This window comes from Beta vulgaris, chromosome 4 (genome assembly GCF_026745355.1).
Source record: "Beta vulgaris subsp. vulgaris cultivar EL10 chromosome 4, EL10.2, whole genome shotgun sequence".
Classification (NCBI taxonomy): Eukaryota; Viridiplantae; Streptophyta; class Magnoliopsida; order Caryophyllales; family Amaranthaceae; genus Beta; species Beta vulgaris.
Genome location: NC_079205.1, coordinates 18,900,101 through 18,915,548, shown reverse-complemented (window position 1 = coordinate 18,915,548; position 15,448 = coordinate 18,900,101).

Here is a 15,448-nt window from a genome sequence, read left to right as displayed (position 1 = left end):
ATGAAACATACCGTGGTCTTAATTGGTCCGACCTAAAGGAAGAGCAGTATGCAAAGCCATTTAAAACCATTTTGAAAAGTTTTAAAGTCCTATTTTAAAGCCCAATTAATTATTCATGATAATTAATTGTATTTTGAGCCAAATCCTTTGAAAAGTTCAATAATCTATTGAATAATAATTTATAAATTTATTTTAATGAATAAATATTTTCAAAAGATATTTTTTATAGTCAAAATCAGATTTTATCCCGTAAAATCAGATTTTTTTTCCCGTAAAACCAGATATTCGTAATTAAAGGATAAAAGAAATCTTTGAAAACGTGTTTTAATAGAGCTGGCAAAGGCATCTCAAGAGCCAGTCTGATGCGCCTAGCCCAGGGCCTTCCTCATGGCGCAGATGTGTCCACCTGTGCCAGGTGCACTAATCTCCACCTGACACGTGGATGTCTGACTCATACAGAGTCCTACGTCAAGCGCAGTTCTCTGCGTGAGACGCGAAGTTTCTTTCTTATCTTTTTCAAAATGCGTGCCACGTGTATGATTTTTACTGGGCATGCCACGTCATGCGCTTGGCACGTCAGCATGCGCTAGACGCAGCTAGCGCGTGAGACGCATTATTGTTTTTCCTATAAATAGGCTTGATTTTCATAAAGATTTAAAAAACATATTTTTCACATTAACACTCTTCGAAGTCGACGAATACATTACGAACCTCTCTACAAAACACATAACCTCCCTACAAAAGTCATAACTTTCAAACATAAATACATTCAAATCTACATACATTCAGATTTTCAGCCTTCACATTGCTCGTCCCAAAGGTTGTCAATCTCGCAGGCGCAAGCCACCGTATAATCCTGAGGGTCCTTAAATAAATTCTCTATTTTTATATTGAAGTTACTAAATGTTTTCTTTCCTGATGTAGATCTTTGATATAAAATCGTTCTACTGTATATTCTACACCTTTTTCCTTTCTTTTTATATAGGAAAAATTGATAGGAACAGTCCCAACTATGGGCTTTCCGCCATTTTGAGTGGTCCCAATAATGCGTCATTTTTGCCAAATTTGGACCCATTAGGTTAATGACTTGCTGCAACAGGTAAATCGAATTCTCTTTTATTTTTTTGCCCAACTTTTATTTCGATCTCCTCTAGTAGGCATAGAACCCTCCCATCCCGCACACTTAAAACTCCCACCCCAACCCCCACCCAAACTAGCCACACCTTCGACACCCCCTCCCCAATCTCATACATAAAACTTGACATGAATCGATATTAGTAGAGGCCAACAATGGGCAACATGGTTCTTCACTGCGTTGTACCTTCACCCCCGAACTCAATATTTCATTTATTTTGACCATCTATGGAGTCAAGGCGGGGAAATCTACATTGGATAAATCCCTAATTTGTCCCTAAGGTTTCCTAATATCTAATTAGGTTTATGAGTCTTCCTTTAAAGACTTGTTAGCGAATTCAAAACGTTTTCAATACAACAATCATTACAGTAGGGTAGTCAAATAAAAATAAGCGCTCATCCCGCGTAGGTGAAATAAAAAACACGCCTACAATTTGGCGACTTCATTGGGGAGAATTTTAAAAAATTAATTTTTTAAATGAGTGGGTGAAACTCGAAAAAATATGATTCATACTCTTTTTATCACTTAGAATGACATTACAGTTTTGCATATGCATGGCTATTGTTTAAGCCACCATAAAGATAATCTATCTTGCCTCATTAGCACGTGTGTAATGTCTGAGGTCACCCCGAGGGGGTTTTGCGCTTTGTCCTTCTGAAAAGCTTCCTGAGCGACAGTGTTGGATCTTAGTCATAAGCAAACCTACCCAATCATGGCATTGTTCTCTTGTTCCTTAGTTGAGAACTGGAGTGTGTCTTACACGTGACCATCTCTTTAAGAAAGGGTCGAAGCCTGGGATCAATCTCTTAGTCATGGAACCTTTCAAACTGAACCTAAACTTGACCAATAGTTTCAAACATATAGCTAGATTTTAGGTTGGAACTTTTACATCCATGTTATATCACATTTGCCTGTATGTGATTGCAATTCTTGCCTATTATTATCCTGTCAAATTGTCTTTATTATACATCGTTCCTAAAATTGCATCTAACTGTAATATCCTGAAAAATTTAAACTGGCTTAAATTAAATAATAATAATTAGTGGCTAAATTTTTCCTTTTATCATAACTTATGATCGAAATTTTGTTATTTTATGTCCAAGTAATGGATAAGTAGTTAGTTAAATATGGCAAGAGTTGCAAATAATAACAAGTTATGTTAGATTAAATAATAACATTACATTAGTAAGAAAACAATATAATAAACAAAACAATTACTTGAACTTTACAAAGATGGGTCAAATTGGTGTTGTAAATAAAAAGGAAAAGAAAAGGAGAAAAGAAAAGGAAAGGAAAAAGAAATAAAGATTTAATAATAGAAAAATAAAATAAAAAGAAAAAGGAAAGTAATCAACGGAAACAGTAACTTGGTTCTTCTCCATCGCTCCATTTCAGTTTTTTTTTTCACAAACAACCCAACCATGAATTATTCACCCAATATGAATTTTTCTTGCACACAAACTCATTTTCAAATAAAAATTCATACTCAAACCAAATCACCGAAGAATCCATTTCTTTTCATCAATTACTTCAATCTAATTGGGCAGAAATTGAAGCTCAACAATGGCTATAAATAGTCATGTTTAACCCCTCAAACCATTCACTCAAACCTCCTGAGTTACCACCAGAAAACGCCACCCAAACCACCCTCAAACTCTCTGTTTTTCCGCACTCTCTATCTCCCCTCTGTTTTTGTTCAACCACCACCACCACCACCTTCCACCAACAACCACCTTGCGCCATCACCACTGCCACCTGATACCACCCAGCGCGACTAAGAACCACCTCAAACCCCCTGTTTTTCGCAACCCTCTCTCTTACACCTCTGTTTTCGTTTAGCCACCGCAACACCACCACCTTCCGTCAACGACCTCCTGTGCTTCACCCACCGCGGCGCCAACCCAGCCCGTATTCCCTTCTCCGTCCGTCGCATCCCTTCCTCCTCGCCCTCATTTCTTTTTCTCGGTCAACTTTTCCTCCCTCTTGCCCAATTCGTTCTCTCTCTCCTCTGCTTGGTCTGCTGCGCGCACCACCGAACCTCCTCTGTTCTTCCACCACCCGACGCAGCTTCCTCCACCTTCACCTCGCCGCATGATGCCGGGGCCCAATCGCCTCCCAGCCTTCGGTTCCCCTCTGTTCTCATGTTTACTCGAATAAGCAGAGGTTAAAAAGGAAGAGATATTACAAGCCTTCCCCTATGATTAAGGTTGTTAAGCAGGATTCCATGTAACGTCTACTGCTAAGACCCGCACTCCCCTTCCAACTACGTTTTATGGTGCTTTTATATAATGTTTATGCTATGTTTATATGGTGTGCGGGATATGACATGTTTGGCTATGCAAATGATTTGATGACGTTATGCAATGACTTTACTATGATTTCTGAAAATCAATCAAAAGAAACGAAACATGATAAATGAAAGTGAAAGATGGTGAATGGCAGTACTATGTTCTCTGGGCAACGCACGTGTCATTCTGTTATCTGGCGGCAACACCACCTTTTGATGGGGGATAACGTCCTCGGTGGCATCCGCATTATGGCATTACATGCCACTTTCTGATGGGAGATGAATATCCTTGGTGGCTTTGCCTTCTGTTATTATGTCTGGCATTATATGCCACCTTCTGATGTAATATCCTCGGTGGCTTTGCCTTCTGTTATAATGTCTGGCATTATATGCCACCTTCTGATGGGGGATGAATATCCACTAGTGGAAAAATGAAGAAGGGTTGCGCTGAAAAAGGCCTGTAGGGCTGCGCTTTTTGACAGCATCCCTTTCAATAGCAGCCCTTCACTTTTTAAGTGGGGCTGCGCGAGAAAAGCGCAGCCCTTCACAACGAAGGGCTGTCTAAAAAGCGCAGCCCTTCCTACCAAAAAAAAAAAAATTTTTTTGACATTTTTTTACTCATAATCTCACATTTTCTGAAATTATACAGAAGAGAAGAGAAACGAAACGAAAATGAAAATACTCAAAACAAAAAAAAGAACGAAACGAAAATGAAAAAAAGGAACAAAAACTAATATACAGAAGAGAAGAAATTATAGATCTGAAAATACAAGAACATTAATGAAAACAAAGATGAAAATACAAGAACATTAACCAAAACGAAGATGAAAATACAAGAACATTAATCAAAACAAAGAGAAGTATACAAGAACATAAATCAAAACAAAGAGAAGTATACAAGAACATTCATCAAAACAAAGAATAAGAAATTATAGATCTGAAAATACAAGAACTACATCCAAACATTAACCTAATAATGTTTAAATACATAAAACAAAACCCTAATACATAATTAAGGAAAAAAAAATTCGGAAATACTTCAAATGCCTATTTGGAGGCTTAAACGAACTCGGATGGCTTAAAAAGCCTAAACATCACGGCGTGGCCGTGAGTTTGACTCGTTGGCCCGTTCCGCTTCCGAAAAGGTATCACAACAGGCAATCGGACTCCGTCGGCATGATTAGTGCAAATCATTTCATGGTTTTTGTCGCAACATTTCTGGGAGTTTTTGAGAGAGAAGATAGGATGAGTGAGAAGGAGGAAAGGGAGGAGGGACGTGAGAGAAGGAGGAAAAGGGATGAGGGACGTGAGAGAGGAGAGAGAATGAGGGATAATATATTTGACGAATCCCGCTTAATATTTGAAGCCCGCGAACTTTTTTATTTCAAATTTTTTTAGGAAGGGCTGTGCTTTTCTTCAAAAGCGCAACCCTACATAGAAGAAGGGCAAAAGCGCAGCCCTTCTTACCTACAGAAGGGCTGCGCTTTTCCTAAAAGCGCAGCCCTACTAAGTGAAGGGCTGCGCTTTTCTTCAAAAGCCCAGCCCTTCTGCTATGTAGGGCTGCGCTTTTTTAAAAAAGCGCAGCCCTTCACTAGTAGGGCTGCGCTTTTAGGAAAAGCGCAGCCCTTCCTGCGCAGCCCTTTCTTTTTTTTCCCCTAGTGATCCTCGGTGGCTTTGCCTTATGTTATGATGTCTGGCATTATATGCCACCTTCTGATGGGGGATGAATATATATCCTTGGTGGCTTTGCCTTCTGTTATGATTATGGCATTATATGCCACCTTCTGATGGGGGACGATGTCCTCGGTGGCTTTGCCTTCTGTTATGATGTCTAGCATTATATATCACCTTCTGATGGGGGATGCATATCCTCGGTGGCTTTGCCTTCTATTACGATCTCGGGCATTATATGCCACCTTCTAATGGGGGATGAATGTCCTCGGTGACTTTGCCTTTTGTTATGATCTATGACGTTATATGTCACCTTTCGATGGGGGACTTACGTCCTCGGTGGCTATGCCTTCTGTTGTACTCGCCAAGTAACCAAAGGAAGTTTTCTGATAATGAAATGTGATAATGGAGATTATATGAATGAAAATGACTTTTAAATTCCTAATTCGAAGTGTATGTTTATGAAATGGTTTTACTATATTATCTTCTCCCTGTTTGCAAATAAAATGAATTGAAATGAATTTACGTTGTTAGAGTAGTATGTTACCGAGCCTCGGCCCATGATGTGTTTTTCTGTTTTAGGTATGCATACGAAGATGGGATGACGTACGTAGCAGTGAGGATCAAATTACTTTAATTCATGCGACTATGACAGTTATGTAATCCAAGTTTATGATCACTAAATTACGTAACATTAGCTATGCTTAAGCTATTTATATATATATCTAGAATTGCAATAACTATTATAGAGGTTTGGTTATATGAAAGAATGTTGCCTTGTACTTTCCTATGTGGAGAGTACGACAGTGACGCACCGACTAAGCTAGGAAGGTCTTCTGCTGCTAATCCTTGTAATTAATTAACATAATAGTGATGCTTAGAAGTCGGGGCGTTAGACTAACGAACAATAAGAAAATCGTCGATCGGCCAATACGTCGCCTAAATTTCCCAAAATGTGTTTGGGAGTAATACGCATTAAGTTGCGCCTGGCGCACCAATCATGCGCCAGACGCACGACTATGCGCTGCGCGCAGCACACAGTTTGTGCATCGCATGCTTTTCCTCGATTTAGTCGTCATAATGGATGATCCTACGTTCAGTCCTATGTTTGTCTGTCTGCATTCACGTAGTACATGATCTAAGAAAAAGCATCACCTAATTAAAAAAACCAATCATTCTTTTCATACAAGGTCGAGTCTGTCCTAAAAAGTACATCTAAACTGGTCATTGTATAGTTAGATTGTCAAGTATGTCTACCCCTACTCACTTTCTCCCTGTTGTTCAATTAATCTTTTCTATCAATTCTACCCAATCATATTCAACCAATTTCAAAAACTTACATATTCCAAAATCAATTCTGCACCCGCGTCTATTCTACCTTTTTCGAAAACAGTTGCTAATACTTACCACATATTGAAAAAAAAAATTCAAAATTAATCCATCACCTTTTCCTGACAAAAGATAAAACAAGGGGTTCCTTTTAAAAATGAATTTCGAAAATTCTAAGCGCAGTTCAAACACCTCAATCCAATTCACTTGCATTCAGTTTAAGCCCATATGTATTAGAGTCCATTTTGCATTCATATTAGGTCCATCCAAGTTCGAGTACCCCTAGAGCTCTAACCTACATCTTCTTCCTTCCTCCATTTTTCTTCTGTGGCAAATCTTTAAGAAGTGCTCACTCATGAAATCAAACACTTTAACTCCATATTACAACACTCGTGTCAGAAGTCTTTTTCATTAGTCAATAAAGCTTGTTATACAATATCTCACAAAATCAGGAAAAAAGGCCTCAAATTTTGAATTCTCAATCTTCCTCCATTTTTGTATCTTGACTTAAGTTCATATTTTTCAAATGATTAACTGATTAATGTACAGTACGAGCATAGCTTCCAATAATTTCTATAAATACCGGTTGATTGTTCCATTTAGCCACAACCCACAACCAAAAATCAAAACAGAGTACTTAGCCTAGCCAATAATTTCTACTATCTTTCTCTTCCATTTTACCATCTTCATCCTCTGTTTTGGCAAGCTGCCAAACACTAACGCCACGACCACAACATCATCACCTACTAGGCACTCTGTGCGCCACCACGACACCACCAAATATCACCTGCGCCACAGTCGTCACTACAGTGGCAGCATTACCCAACCACACACTACCACCTATCCTCGTTACACCACACTATCTCTTCAACCCACCTGCGTCGCACCACCACGACTAGGGATGACAATGGGGCAGGTCTGAGTCGGGTCCATCGGGACCCAAATCCAGACCCGTTTATTTTTCACAGACCCAGACCCGCCCCAGATCCGTTGGGTCTACATTTTTCATACCCAGACTCAAATCTATTGGGTCTAGCGGGTCCGTGGGTCCTTACTGGGTCCTAAATGGGTCCTTTTTAGTTTTAAGTTTTCATCACATTTTTGAATATATATAATTAAAAAATTTCGCCCGAATATATATAGGTTCTTGTATCCATGGTTAAAGCATTCTCTAAATAAAATTTTAAGAATTAACTCATAAAATATTAAAATGTTACAACTTATAAAGTTACATGTCTTAGTGGCAGTTCACAAAGTCGTAACTCATAAAATTTTAGAGTTTAGCTAAAAAAAAAGAAATTCTAATATGTAAATGGATCCGCGGGGATGGTCCGGGTCTAGCATATGTGGACCCGGACCCAGACTCGACCCATGCTCTTCGGGACCCAGACCCGACCCGGACCCATTGGGTCTGAAAGTTCTAGACCCAGACTCTTATAAATGGGTTGGGTCCTAGCGGGTCTGGGTCGGGTCCAGGACCCATTGCCATCCTACTCCACGATGCCACCACCACCTGTCTTGCCATCGAACACCACGACAAGACGCTACTCAGCCACCTTCCAGCCACTGAACATCACCGACCACCAACGACCCACCCTTGCTCAGCACACTCTTTTTTTGCTCTCTCGCACTCCTCTGTTTCCTCTCTCACTCGTTTCTCCTCCCTCATTATAGCTACTGCACCACGCCGTCAATGTCGCAGCCGCTCCCAACTCTATCTATGAGTTGCCGCATTCATGTCGCAGCTCACGAAGACACGCATACCCGACCCTCCATGCTGCAGCCGCTCCATGTCATGCTTCATCAGTTGAAACAGTAGGTGCGTCGATTACGTCCTAATGTGGGGCTTAGTTATATGCTTAGATATTTAAGTTAATCTTTGGGCCTAAAGATATAAATGGTATGATTTTGTAATTACTTGTGAATGTTACGTTAATGTTGAGGTTTTTACCTAAAAATAAAAAGAATTGCTATGTTTACTAATATACTCTCTATGTTGATATTATAAACTTAATATGATTTATGGACTAAATAATTAAAACTAATGACGACCTTAGTTAAATATTTAAGTGTATAAGCTCTAACTTACATATAGTCACTTAATATTATTGATCATGGCTCACTAATACTCATACTTCTAATGTCTAATCACATGGTTAAAACGATAATAATATGAGGTTATTAACTAAGTCACTTTAATAAGTAAAGAATAGTTATAAAGTGGCAAAAAAACTCCCTCGAAAGACAGGACTCTCTCTCTAACCCTATTCTAGAGCAACCCTACCACCTGGTCTATCTCCGCTGCGGCGGCCACCCTCCTCAGCCCATGGCCGAGGAGATTTCCGACTTCGTTGCTAATCTTCGTATTGACGAAGAAGAGGACCAGATTATTGATTTTGACTCTCTAAACCCTAGCAATGAAAACCATATTTCACTTCTGTTAATAGGGCGTTTATTAACTGAACGTTCGTATAATGTTGATGCGTTCAAGCGAACTATAACCACCGTCTGGGCACCACAGCATGGACTTGTGATCCGGACCCTGAAACCGAATCTGTATGCTTTTCAGTTTTACCATTGGCGTGACATGGCAAAGGTAATGGAGGGGCGACCTTGGTGTTTCGATAATATGCTTGTATTGCTAAAAGAGGCGGAGGGCGACGAACAACCTGACTAGGTAATTCTCCATCACTCCCCGTTCTGGATCCGTCTCAAAAACCTTCCCTTTAATATGCGTTCAAATGATGTAGTTAAAGTTTTAATTGGTAATTTGGGGGAAATACTTGAAATTGAAGAAGATGTGTTGGGTGTGGGTAGATATCGAAGAGTAAAAGTTATGCTTGATGTTACCAATCCTCTAAGACGCTACAGAAAGTTGAGAGATAAAAAGGGGAAGGAAATGCAGATTGATTTCGCTTATGAAAGATTGCCATTTTTTTGTTTAGCCTGTGGTATTATGGGACATTCTGAAAAAGATTGTCACTCTGTTACTGATGAAGAAAGGTGTGAGCGACTGGGATGGCATTTAGGGCTCAAGGCCACACCCAGAAAAGGAAGAAAAAAAGAGGTTGAAGAAGAGCTTAAATTTAAAAACTGTAAGAAGATATTGTTTGAGGATAAGAATGCTCCAAAGCAGGTGATGTTGGAGAATTTATATTCTTCTGGAAAGGAACCTCATTTTGATCCCAAGGGCCCACGTGAGTTGTTGGCATTTAATGAAGTTGATGACTCCTTAAATATGGGTGGTGGTGAGGATCCCATTGTTCCAAAAAATGTGTCAGATGGTGGTGCTAAGCAAGTGAGTGGTACAGTTGTCCCCTCTCTCACAATTCTTAATTTCTCTAGTGATAGTGGTACGGAAATTCCCCAACATGTGGTCCCCTCTCAAATTAATTATGTGCAGGCACCTACAGTTTCACACACTGAAGCATTTATTTTCTCTAGTGTTAAAGAGATAAAAGGTCCCAAAAAGAAAGCTTGGAAAAGATTGGCACGTGGTCCTATGGATGATAAAGGGGGTTCTCAGAATATGGACATGGACCCAGTTTATATGGACAATAAAAGACCATCAGATGATACTGTAACAGTGGGTGTGTATGATGATGAAGCTATGAAGCGTCCCAGGCTAAGCTTATCTGATGTTGCTACTCCTGTTGTTCCGGCGGAGGTTGGCGTTGACCAACCCCGCCAAGCATTATGAATATTCTGTGCTGGAACTGTCGAGGGATGGGCAACCCTTGGTCAGTTCGTCAACTCCAGAGATGGAGCAGCTCTTTTGCCCCCGACATTTTGTTTTTGTCGGAGACTATGGTTAATAAATCTGATGTAGAGGCATTGAAGACTCGGTTGGGTTTTTCGAATGCTTTTGGTGTTTCAAGTATACGCAAAGCGGGTGGTTTGTGCATTTACTGGAGGGAGGAGGTTCTATTTTCTCTTGTCTCTTTTTCCCAGCATCATATTTGTGGAGATGTTGATGACGGTGTGAAAAAATGGAGATTTGTTGGGATTTATGGTTGGGCAAAGGAGGAGGAAAAGCATCACACTTGGACCCTCATGCGTCATCTTTGCAGGGAATCAACCCGCCCTATTCTCCTAGGCGGCGATTTTAATGAGATTCTAAGTTATGTAGAGAAAGAGGGAGGTGCGGATAGAGTTCGTCGCGAAATGAACAACTTCAGAGAGGTTATGGATGATTTGTCTCTGCGGGACCTTGGTTATAATGGGTTATGGTACACTTGGGAACGGGGTAATACGCCATCAACATGTATCCGTGAAAGGCTGGACAGATTTGTGTGCACGTCCTCTTGGGTTGATTTATATCCAACATCTTGTGTTGATCATTCTATCCGCTACAAATCGGACCATCTGGCGATTTGTCTTAGGCCCAGCAATCAGCGTAGGCCTACGAGTAAACAGCGGAGGTTCTTTTTTGAAACCAGCTGGCTTCTTGACCCAACCTGTGAAGCCACGGTCCAAGCTGCGTGGGCCGATTCTGCTGGGGTCACTGTTCCGGGCCGGCTGGCTTCAATGGCCCAATTTCTGAAGCGATGGGGAGCTCAACATATTGGTAATCTTGGGAAGCAAATTTCACGTGCAGAAAAGGAGTTAAACAAGGTGCAGCAACAATCCATTTCGGCTGACACTTGTCAAGCTCGCATAGCTATTGAGAAGCAATTGGATGACCTCCATGCTAAAAATGAAGCTCATTGGTTCTTAAGATCTAGAGTATCAGAGGTTAGAGATGGGGACAGGAACACGAACTATTTTCATCATAAAGCTTCACAGAGGAAAAAACGCAACTATGTAAAAGGATTATTTGACGTTTCTGGGACTTGGTGTGATGATATTAATGATGTTGAAAACATTTTTACTGATTATTTCTCATCTATTTTCACCTCTACTAACCCCTCTGATATGCAGTTTAATGATGTGTTGCGATTTATTGACCCTGTGGTTTCGGAGGAATGTAATCAATGGCTATTGAGGCCTTTTTCAAAGGAGGAAATCTTTGCTGCGCTGTCTCAAATGCACCCCTCTAAGGCTCCCGGGCCTGATGGTATGCATGCTATTTTCTATCAGAAGTTCTGGCATATCATCGGTGATGATGTTACTGAATTTGTGAGTAGTATTCTGCATGGGTCCCGCTCCCCAAGCTGTGTTAATCATACCAACATAGCTCTGATTCCGAAAGTTAAGACCCCTACTCATGCTGCTGAGTTCCGCCCTATAGCCCTCTGTAATGTCTTGTACAAGTTGGTGTCGAAGGCTCTTGTTGTCAGGTTGAAAGATTATCTCCCTAGTCTGGTGTCTGAAAATCAGAGTGCTTTTGTCCCTGGACGTCTGATTACTGATAATGCTCTTATTGCTATGGAAATTTTCCATTCCATGAAGCATCGAAACAGGAGTCGCAGGGGTACTATTGCTATGAAACTAGATATGAGCAAGGCGTATGACAGAGTCGAATGGGGCTTCCTGAGGAAGTTACTGCTCACTATGGGCTTTGATGGGCGATGGGTGAATTTGGTGATGTCATGTGTTTCATCTGTTACTTACTCCTTCATTATCAATGGTGGTGTCTGTGGCTCCGTTACTCCTGCCCGTGGCCTCCGCCAAGGTGATCCTCTCTCTCCGTATCTTTTTATTTTGATTGCTGATGCGTTCTCTAAAATGATACAGAAGAAGGTCCAGGAGAAACAGTTGCATGGTGCAAAAGCCAGTCGCAATGGACCAGTGATTTCTCACCTTTTCTTTGCTGATGATAGTCTACTCTTTACCAGAGCCTCCCGTCAGGAATGTGCTATTATTGTTGATATTCTCAACCACTATGAATTAGCATCCGGGCAGAAAATTAATTATGAAAAATCGGAGGTGTCCTTTAGTAGAGGTGTTAGTACTACGCAGAGAGAAGACTTGACAAACATTTTACATATGCGGCAGGTTGACAGACATGAGAAATATCTTGGTATCCCCTCTATCTCTGGCAGATCAAAGAAAGTTATTTTTGATTCCCTTATGGATAGAATTTGGAAGAAACTCCAAGGTTGGAAGGAGAAACTCTTATCTAGAGCTGGTAAAGAAGTCTTGCTAAAGTCAGTAATTCAAGCCATTCCTACCTACCTTATGGGGGTGTATAAACTACCTTGTGCTATCATTAACAAAATTCATTCTGCTATGGCTAAGTTTTGGTGGGGAAGTTCCGATACTTCTCGCAAGATTCACTGGAGGAGTTGGGATGCAATGTGCACTCTGAAATGTTTTGGTGGTATGGGGTTCAAAGACCTTAGAGTTTTCAATGATGCTATGTTGGGGAGGCAAGCCTGGCGTCTTATCCGTGAACCAGGGTCGCTATTTGCTAGAGTGATGAAGGCGAAATATTATTCCAAGTGTGATTTCCTTGACGCTCCGCTTGGAGTGTCAAACAGCTATTCATGGAGTAGTATATGGAGTTCGAAGGCATTAGTAAAAGAAGGGTTGGTGTGGCGCGTGGGTAATGGTTCTCAAATCAATATATGGGAGGCGCCTTGGGTTCTAGATGAGCTGGGCCGGTTTCTCACTAGTGAACGACATGGTGACCTGAACATGGTTAGTGAACTTATTGATTTTGAGACGATGGATTGGAAGGTTCCCCTCATTGAGAGTCATTTTAATGAGAGAGATATTCGTTGTATTCTAGGAACTCCCCTTAGCTCTCTACCTTTAAAAGATGAGTGGACTTGGGCGTTTACAAAGGATGCATCTTACTCGGTTAAAATGGCTTACATGCTTGGGAAAGGTGGCAATCTTGACAACTTCCACCAAGCTTGGGTTGATATTTGGAGTATGGAGGTAAGCCCAAAAGTTAAACATTTTCTTTGGCGTTTATGTACTAAAACCCTCCCGGCTCGTGAATTACTTAAATACCGCCACTTGAGTGACGAGGATTTGTGTCCACGTGGCTGTGGTGAAGTTGAGTCACAAGCGCACGCCATTTTTGGCTGCCCTCTCTTACGTGATATTTGGTGTGACAGTGGCTGTGAGAGTTTTCGCCACTTTGCTGTTGCTGGACCAATGAGTGAGGCCCTCATTCATATGCATGATCTGGAAATGGGAGTTCGAATCAAGGGTGCATTTCTTTCTTGGGTGTTGTAGAGTGATCGGAATTTTCTTGTTTTTAATGACAAGATTACTCCCCCTGCTATCCTCCTTGAGCGCGTGAACAGACTAGTGGAAGAGAATGGTGCGTACAATAAAAAAATTTACCCTCTTCGAGCCCCTATCACCATTGCCAGCCCACGCATCTGGGTAGCTCCTCCACCAGGGCTCATAAAGCTTAATGTGGATGCTTCTTTAGCGATTGAAGGTTGGGTTGGATTGAGTGTTGTTGCGCGTGATTCGGGTGGGAGTGTTTTATTCGCAGCAATTCGCAGAGTGCGTTCTCATTGGTCAGCGGAAATTGCCGAAGCCAAGGCCATTGAGATGGCTATTCGATTGGGGAAACGTTATTCTCTGCAGGAGGTTATTGTGGAATCTGATTGCCAGGTGGTTATTAATCGCCTCTCCAAACATGCTATCTATCTTGCTGATCTGGATATTATCCTTCATAACATTCTTTCTTCTTGTGTTTGTTTTACTTCCATTGTATGGTCTCATGTAAAACGTGATGGGAATGCTGTTGCCCACCACTTAGCTAAGCTAACTCCTTTTGGTGTTGAACAAATCTGGGAGAACCACTATCCCCCGGAGGTGGCTCCCTATATTTTGATGGACAATTTGTCCTTGGATTAATGTTAGCTAGCTTTCCCCTCAAAAAAAAAAAAAAGAGTAAAGAATAGTTATAGTGTTTAGAGAACCAATATGACGTTATTCTCCAAACTACATTATGATATTATGACTATGGACTTTAATAACTAAAGTTTACCTGACTTGGACTTAATCTAACTACTAAACTTAGTTTTTTTTAAACGACAAAATCTAGTTAATAATAATGCCCAATGGTTAATAAACTAAACATATGTTAACATCACCATTCTTGACTTGATTAAAAGGGATAAAGGATACTACAGCCTCCCCCGAATATCAAAGTTACTAAGCAGGAATTAAGGTAACGAATACTGCTAACACCCGCATTCCCTTTCTAAATATATGTTTTATTGTGATCTTTATATAATGTTTATGTTAAATGTATGCTTTTATGGATTGCGCGATATGAAATCTTTTTATAAACATGATATTTCATGACGTTACGTAATTTATGATGAATTGCAGGAGATTAAATAATATGATTTCCATGATGATTGTGAAGTATAATGTATAAATAAAAAGAAACGGAACATGATAAACAAAAGTGAAAGATTGTTCTTGGCAGTATGATGTTATGTTGGTCGTGCACGTAACGTTCTATTCTATGGCGTAAACGCCACCTTCTGGTCAGGGGCAATTGTCCCTGGTGGCACCGCATTATGCATGGTTTTATGCCATCTTCTGGTTAGGGACGATGTCCTGGTGGCTATTGCCCTATGATTATGATGATGATGATGGGAGATGTCCCTATATGTTATACTCGCCAAGTTACCAATAAAATAATTATGATGATGATCATGATAACATGATAATTATTATTTTATGTTAATCAAATGTTTATGAAATGTTTTTTTTTACCTTGACTAGTACAGAAAAGGCAATTTGCGTCGGATGTGAGGCGCCTATTTGCGTCGGACTATGGTGCGACGCCAAAGCCCTCGACGCAAATAACGTATAACTAATCTGCGTCGTATGCGAAAACGACGCAGATGTTTTAGCTATTTGCGTCGCACGTTGTATACGGGGCGACGCAAATTGGTCTTTCAAGCCCAACAACCTACACACTACAGGCAGGATATAGGGGGAATTTGCGTCGCACATAGCACGGAGTGCGACGCAAATCAGGCATCTGCGTCGCACTATACGCCATGTGCGACGCAAATAAGGTACTGTACAAAATAAAAAAAGCAGTACCAAAGCATAATGCTTTAGTACTGCATTCGAGGAAACAAGTGATAATACTCAAA